This window comes from Aythya ferina (assembly GCF_964211825.1).
Source record: "Aythya ferina genome assembly, chromosome: 4".
NCBI lineage: Eukaryota > Metazoa > Chordata > Aves > Anseriformes > Anatidae > Aythya > Aythya ferina.
Window position 1 is genome coordinate 13,336,559 of NC_140300.1, and position 7,942 is coordinate 13,344,500.

Genomic DNA, 7,942 nt, shown 5'->3' on the forward strand with positions numbered 1-7,942 from the left:
GGAGAGCAGCCTAGAAGAGAGGGATCTGGGGGTCGTTGTAGACAGCAAGTTGAATATGAGCCAGCAGTGTGCCCTGGCAGCCAGGAGGGCCAACCGTGTCCTGGGGTGCATCAAGCACGGCATCGCTAGTAGGTCAAGGGAGGTGATTGTCCCGCTCTACTCTGCGCTGGTGCGGCCTCACCTCGAGTACTGTGTGCAGTTCTGGGCACCACAGTATAAAAAGGACATGAAACTGTTGGAGAGTGTCCAGAGGAGGGCTACGAAGATGGTGAAAGGCCTGGAGGGGAAGACGTACGAAGAACGGCTGAGGTCACTGGGCCTGTTCAGCCTGGAGAAGAGGAGGCTGAGGGGAGACCTCATCACAGTCTACAACTTCCTCGTAAGGGGGTGTCGAGAGGCAGAAGACCTTTTCTCCATTAACACCAGTGACAGGACCCGCAGGAACGGGGTTAAGCTGAGGCAGGGGAAATTTAGGCTTGACGTCAGGAGGGGGTTCTTCACAGAGAGGGTGGTTGCACACTGGAACAGGCTCCCCAGGGAAGTGGTCACTGCACCGAGCCTGTCTGAATTTAAGAAGAGATTGGACTGTGCACTTAGTCACATGGTCTGAACTTTTGGGTAGACCTGTGCGGTGTCAAGAGTTGGACTTGATGATCCTTAAGGGTCCCTTCCAACTCAGGATATTCTATGATTCTATGATTCTATGAAATATTCTCCAACTAGTCCCCAAGAACTGCTTCTTGAAAACCTTTCGTCATCCAGAGCTAAGCTTTTTATATACTGACCTAGCTTTAAATATAAAAGCAATTCTTCAGAATACAAAAGAGAATATCCAAAGAAAATGTTTCTCTGAAGCTGAGGAAATAGCCTGAGTGTTCTTAATTGTCTAACCACACAAACATTTTATGGAAATTATATACCCTTCAAAAATGTATCACTCTTACTCCTTGTATCTGAACAGCTTTGTAGTTGCAAATAAACAACAACAACAACAACAACAAAAAAAAAACCAACAGAATATCAGTTTTCATTGAGGGTGGAGAGACCTTATAACAATAAGCAATAAAGTGACAAAATCAGTGAAACAGGAACTCTCCCATTGCGTGTGTCTGCACACTACTTGCAGAGCGGCCCTCTGCCTGGTGAGGACTCTCCCAGTACTGTAGCACAGATAAAGAGGCTTGAAGTTCAGCGCTGTGTCAGGAGATCAGATCTCACGTTCAATAGCAGGTTGTCTGAAAAACAAAACAGCAAAAGGGGAGAAAAGACACTCTCAAATGACTTCTACTGAAGAAGCCAGTCTTCCCTTTTCCCACCTTGAATGGCTTTTTAAAAAGCTGAAAATATGTGGGGTTAAAAACTGAAATATGTGGGGTTTGTGAACAACATAATTAAAAATAAGTCATGAGGAAAATAAGAGCTTACTCTCTTAAATAAATGATCACAATTAACCACCAAGACCAGAGCCTGGCTCCTTAGGAAGTGTGTGCTGGAAGTATCCTCGCTGCAGAGAGCAGTGTCACAGGCATTAATAGAGGAGCTCCCCATGCTGATGGGCCTGCTAGCAGGAGTGGCCATGGTGGGATCCAGCCGTCTGTGGTTTAACATGATCCATCAGCTGATTTCTTGTTCTGCTGCAAGGCAGATCATTGACACCATTCTGGTTTCATCTGTTGCCTCAAAGCCAATTTCACTGCATATAAGCGCTTCATTCAGAGCACAGAAAAAATACATTAGCGAAACAATATAGTGTACTGTACAACAAGGATTTCCTGCACTGTAACTCTACAGCTCACCAGGCGAAAAACACTTCTTTTTATTCTAGTTCCCCAGGGTGCTACATGGAGACACCAATCCTGAGACGGATTAACTGTGGCGCTTTCATCAAGAGGAACTTGTCTTCACTATGACTTTGGAACAGAAAGGACGTGCTATTACCCTCTGACTTTGAAAGAGAAAAGCTTTCTACCTACATTCCTCACTTGCTTCCAGAGTTTAGCTCATAGGGATTAGAATTTGCTAGATATAGGATAAGCCTCTTTCAAAATACTCATTTCAGGAAAGACGGAGATAGCTTTCAGATATCTTTACTGGGTGTTTATTAGTCTTAAAAATAGGTAAATCAGAATTAAAGGACAAGGGCAATATTAAATTTCCACATGAAATACATGAGAATAGTCAGGAAAAAAAAAAGTGGTGTTTTTTTTTTTTTTTTTTTTTTTTGGTTTGGTTTGGTTTTTTTCTCTCTTTCTGTGGCTTTTATGTAAGATTTACCATTCCAAAGCAACTTTTTTTTTTTTTTTTTTTTTTTTTTTTTTTTTTTTTTTTTTTTCCTCTAACCAACAGGTGAGTTTGCAGATACTTCAATCTTTGATTTTGGGAACCTGACTTGACCCATGTTAAAGGAGAATAAAATTTCTGGCACCAGGTACTTAGCATCTCCTGCATGTCAATGTTTCTGAAAAAGTACCAGGCCACACTCCTACTCCAAGAGTGATATATCCCATGTGATTTGAATGCTGTCACTAAGATTTCTGATAGCAGCCTGGACCAGAATTGCTGCGTGGCTTTGTATGATAATTTTCTCTATGTAATTATACAGAGACACAAGAATACAGTGATTGGCTGATGTTATGTAGTGAATTGGAAAAAAATATGCACAGAGTATAGAACAGAAGGTAACATAATTCAACAGATACTGCAGATAAACATTAAATAAGATGGATGGGTCTGCTGGCTTAAGTAGGCTGGCTTCAGCTTCTGCTGAAGTCATAGTAAGAGCAGAAATCAGCATATTAAATTCAATAACATTTGCAGAGACACACCACTTCATTCAATCACAATCTACAATACTGGATTCAACTTTATTAATGCTTTATTTTTTTTTTTCATCGTTTGAAAATGTCTTCTTTCTCTAGTGAGGCATGTTTTACTGTTAATAAAATGGGTGAAAATGAAACCAAGTGTCTCCGAAATTAAACTGATTTTAAAGTAAACTGCATGTATCCATATCTGTATACATATACACACTGATATAAGAATAGGTTAATTTTTCTTTATCCATGTCATTTTCATGTTCACTATATAACAGATACCTTTTTTTTTTTTTTATGTTTCTGAATATGCAGTTTTGTGTAAGCAATTTTAAAGGATAACATCACTGTAAGAGTGGACATTCAAGCAGGAATGGAATAAAATATTACATTTGTCTTGCAGTGGAATTGTTTTTGTTTTATATGACTCATTAAGACTTTCCAGAGACTAATGAGAATTACATTTGAATAAATTAAAAGATAATTAATATGTACCTGTTTCCATTTAACAGCAACATTTCTTTACATTGTATTATTATTATTAAACATTAATATTATGGTACAGTTTACAGAACATTACAGAGAAGCAGCACGCACAGGTAATACTCTTTTGCACTGCATTTATGGGCCTTTATTAACTGTATCAGTAGAAAAATCATTACAGTGCTTCAAAATGCCAAGAACAATATATTAGAGTGAATATACAAATTATCCCACTCTTTTAATGAGCTCCCAAATTGTCATTTCCCTTACGATCAGAACATCTTCTCCTGTTGGCTTGGGGAGGACCATTATACTTGGTCTAAGGTGACACTACACATTCTTACAACAACAAAAGAGTTTGCTTTAAGAACTAAACGTGTTCTTTAAACTTTCCAGCTAGTTACACAAGTGGTCTATTTTCAAGAAGATATTAGACAACTTAGAAGAACAAATGTTTTTAAAAATCAGTCTTTTGTTCTTCCATTTATCCAAGGCAACAAACTAAATTAAAACCTTTTCAAAATGGGGGCATGTAGAAGTTTTACTCTGATAGCAGACCAAAAACCAGTTTGTGGCATACATAAAATATTGCTTATCTAAAATGTGCTTAAACATATATGTATTTTTCCTGTAAGTTACAATAGATAATTTTCTTATTAACTATTTAGTTTTCAGAAGAGTGTTCCTTGGTTATTGTTTGTCAAGAAATTCAGTATGCGTAGATATTGCAGTAGCAAAATTGAAATTCTTGGAGCCGATTTATCTTCTGAAGAGAAATCAGGAATTCTAAAATCTTAAAATGTGGAAATGGAAATGACAGAGTATGAAGGAGATCTTGTTTACTTTCACTACTGGAAACTTCATTTAATTATGGCTAAAAATTCAAGAACAAACCCAGTCTTCCTAATGCACAGGTGTATAATGGCAATCATTCAATTTACAGCAGCAGAACCAGGATAAGGATCTGGCCCCTGAGCTGGCAGGAATGCCATATGATATCTGAATGGTAATTTTCTCTGTATGTTCAACAATAATGCCTCAGACTTGACCTTTGGCTTTGTTGTCACCAAGTATTATCATATGTATAATTTGACCTTTCTCAGTTGCATGAATGCTTGGCCTTGAACTCCATCTAACCTTCTAGGAGCTGTAAAGATAATTTCTATACATTTGCAATAAGGTCTCTGATTTGACCTCTGACTCAAATGAACAATAATTTCTTAATATTCCCATTCCTCCTAAGACTATTTCCCGTAATAGTATAATAATAAGGCAATAAAATGTCCTTCAGTGTGAACTCATGTTATTCTAAATTTTGTAGGTCTGTGCTTCAGGGCATGCACAGTTCATTGTATTTCTGTGTTGTCAAAGGACACTATCAGGGCATCAAAAGTTTCCAGAATTTAAGTCAAAGTGAGTGAAAGGACAAAAGTGATATTATTTAACTGTGTCTGTAAGCAGACAAAACTAAAGACAAAAGTAACATTTATTTAGGAATAGTAAAAAAAAAAAAAGCATATCTTAGCAATAGCAGAAGACCAGAAATAACCTTTGTGTTTCTATGGAAGAGTCTTAAAGCAGAAAAGTATTCAAGTAACATTTTAGTTCTACTTTTTGAAAAAAAAAATTAATAAGTCAATAATCATATATGATCATGTATGATCACATATGATCATATATGAATAATCATATATCATATAAATCATAATCAATAATAAATAAACGTAATTGTATTCTGCACTGAAGTATAGTAACTGATTTTTTTTTTTTTTTAAAAAGTCTGTCTTATATACTGGAGTATTTTCTTTTACAATTAGAGGTCATGTTGATGTCATTAATGAAATATTTAATCCTGTTACCTAGAGTAGGTTAAAAAAAAAGAAAAAAAAAAAAAAAAAAGACCAAGACTCACAACTTGCTTCATGCCATGCTTGCCTCTGTTACGAAAGAGAAAAACTGGTGGCTTTTCAGGTCTCATCCCAGAAAGTTGTGCACAAGCAGGCAGGCCTTGACCAGGGACTATTTGCAGTGGTGTGTTTTGCATTCAGGTCACAACCCTAGCTTTTCTGCCCTGCTGCAATTTTCTGGATTTCAGGAAACTCAGTAAAGGGTCTTCTATACTTTTCATATTAACAGGATGGATACCTATCCTGGTTGCTGCTCTGTTTGGTACCTTAGGACAAGCTGCTGGGAAATGGAGAGTACTAACAAACATTTTCAAGTGATAACTAGATGTTAACAAACCTGTGGATTGTGAAAGACTGGATACTTTATTTAAAAAAAAAAAAAATCACAATGTTCTTTGGAATTTATGTGTCTTATGTGCCTTGGATGATGATGGAATTTTCACTCCATTTGTAAAGAGGGAGATGCCGAGAATAGCTTCTCAAATAAGCAGTCCCTGAGAAACTGCACTAAAAAATCTTAGAATCGATTGAAGATTCCAGGTCCATTGGAATCACATTTTAATAATGTTGGAACACAAGAAAAATGCAAAATATTAGAAGTGTGTAAAGGATCTATGACCATATTTTGAATGGATTCAACCTTATGACTTACAACGTATGTGGTGCACAAGTACCTTTTCCAGATGTGCCAGACTGCAAAATTACCTTTCCAATTGCTTGACTTTCCTTCAGCACCTAAAGCTCTATTTCAAGCCAAATTTTGCTTAGAGTGAATGTTAATGGCTTATACTATATATGATGTACAGTACAGAAGTTTTCATTTTTCATGCAGCTATACCCAAAATATGAATGTTTGAATAGTGACTAAGAATAGAAAGATCACATTTGAAGGTAAGTAATTCAGGAACTTGTCCCTGTATAAATATAATGTAAAAGTTATATACTTACAATGTGGGCTCATGGATAGGATAAATGCAACAACCAACATGGGACAATTGAAAACCGTACAGGAAACAGTGACTGGAACACCAGCTGCCACACATTGCTCGCATTTAGCTGATGTCAAAGCAGAGAAGAATTTTGGGGAACATGAAAGGACTTTGACAAGACCAGCTGCAGCCAGGACATTAATGAAAGGAACTCTGTGGCAATACTTTTGCATACCTCTGTGGCATTTACCTTTGTGCCATGACGTGGATCTACACTGTGTCTTCTTTTTCAGTGACCCCGAAAAACATCCTGCACCTGCTATGTGCAAGATTCTCCATGCATCCTTTTTAGTTAGGAAACAAGAAAGATTCTTTTTTTTTTTTTTTTTTTTTTTTTTGGTGTGTGTGTGTCTTGAAATGGTGCTTCTGGAAAACTAATTTGCATGGCTTTTGCTCTCCACAGCTATTCAAGCCAAAGTTCTTTTGTGAAAATGAGTCTTTTCTACTCAGAGCTGAAGTGTACTTGTTACTGGTAGTAATGCTGTGACATGATCAATGTCGGCTCTCCTCCTTATACAAATTGCTCCTTCCGAGCTATCTGTCTTACTATCTAAGTTTTCTTCCCCACTTCAAAGGCTGGTGACACAAGACTAGCCCAGACACATCACTTGAGATTAATCAGAAGCTTCAGAGCTCAGAGAACAATATAGGAGATAAAGGCCAAATTATTAGTAGAATATGCAAATAGAAAATCAATTCAACACCTTTACGCTGCTCTCCTTTTTTTTGCTTTCCATTAGGGCTGTATGCATTCTGATCTCAGTGGCAAGGGTAGCCTTCCATGGTCACCTAGAGGTCAGCTGCTGCAGGACAGAGGGGAAGATTGAGAACTGAAGGATGAAGGTGCCTGTAGCTAATCAGATCTGCCCAAAACATAAAGGGTTTCTTTGGCAACAAAAAAATACTTTGCGTTCTTTAAGATTAGGGAGATATAGTCTGGTTGGCCAAAAAAAACAGAACATTCAGAAAAGCTTGGCTCCAGAGCATATCTCTATCTTGAATAAGCAGATTAAGAATCACTTACTCTAAACTGTTTTCCCAACAAGAGCAAGCTTTGAATGTTTGGCTCAAGAGAAACTAAAAGTGCAAAACCTCAAGGATGAAGCTTTTGAGTTCTTGTTTTGTCAGCTCAGACCTTCCAGAAAAAAAAATGCAAAATTGACATTGTTCTCTGATCTGAGCACTTGAGACTTTCACTAACTTCATGAATCCTTCCAGAAATGTCCAACAACCTCCACTCACCACTGAAAGTATTCTCATTGTGTCCAAGGGAAGTGGCTGAGATGTGCTCAGTGGTTTGCTCCTGGTGCTACTCCCCTCCATCTCCTGGATTGCAGGGCAACAAAACTGAGTGCAGGACAGCAACATGGTGATGGCCAGTGCAAGGGTGATGCACTGTGTAGGGGCATGGGACAGAATTCTTCAGCTCTTTCCTTTGAGCCTCAGAGAACCCATGCCCTTGTGGAGGGAGCCTCTGGTGGGAGCCATCACTCAGGGAGGCGGGACCTTGGCTGCTGTTGGCCAGGTCCTAAATATTCTGGCAAACAAAAATGGGTCTGCAAGGAAGCAATGAGATTTACAGAGTCCTGAAAACTGCTGCTTATAAAAACTCCTCAGACTCCTCAAGGTAATTCTAGTCTTTCTTAGTAAAATGTAGAAGGTCAGTCTGGGAGAGAAATCAGACTTGCTGATAAAGCAGGAGACCCCAAATGCCCAGAGCTGCTGGGGGACACATCCAAGACCACAGTTC

General features: G+C 38.2%; 1 long non-coding RNA gene across 1 annotated transcript; it reads right to left on the bottom strand.

Moving 5' to 3' along the window:
* Nucleotides 1–1,008: 1,008 nt before the first annotated feature.
* LOC311436481 lies at nt 1,009–7,675 on the bottom strand. The gene is made up of 2 exons (XR_014692891.1): nt 7,435–7,675; nt 1,009–1,235 (listed from the first exon to the last, which is right to left on the bottom strand). It is a non-coding gene; the product is annotated as an uncharacterized lncRNA (long non-coding RNA).
* Nucleotides 7,676–7,942: the final 267 nt, after the last annotated feature.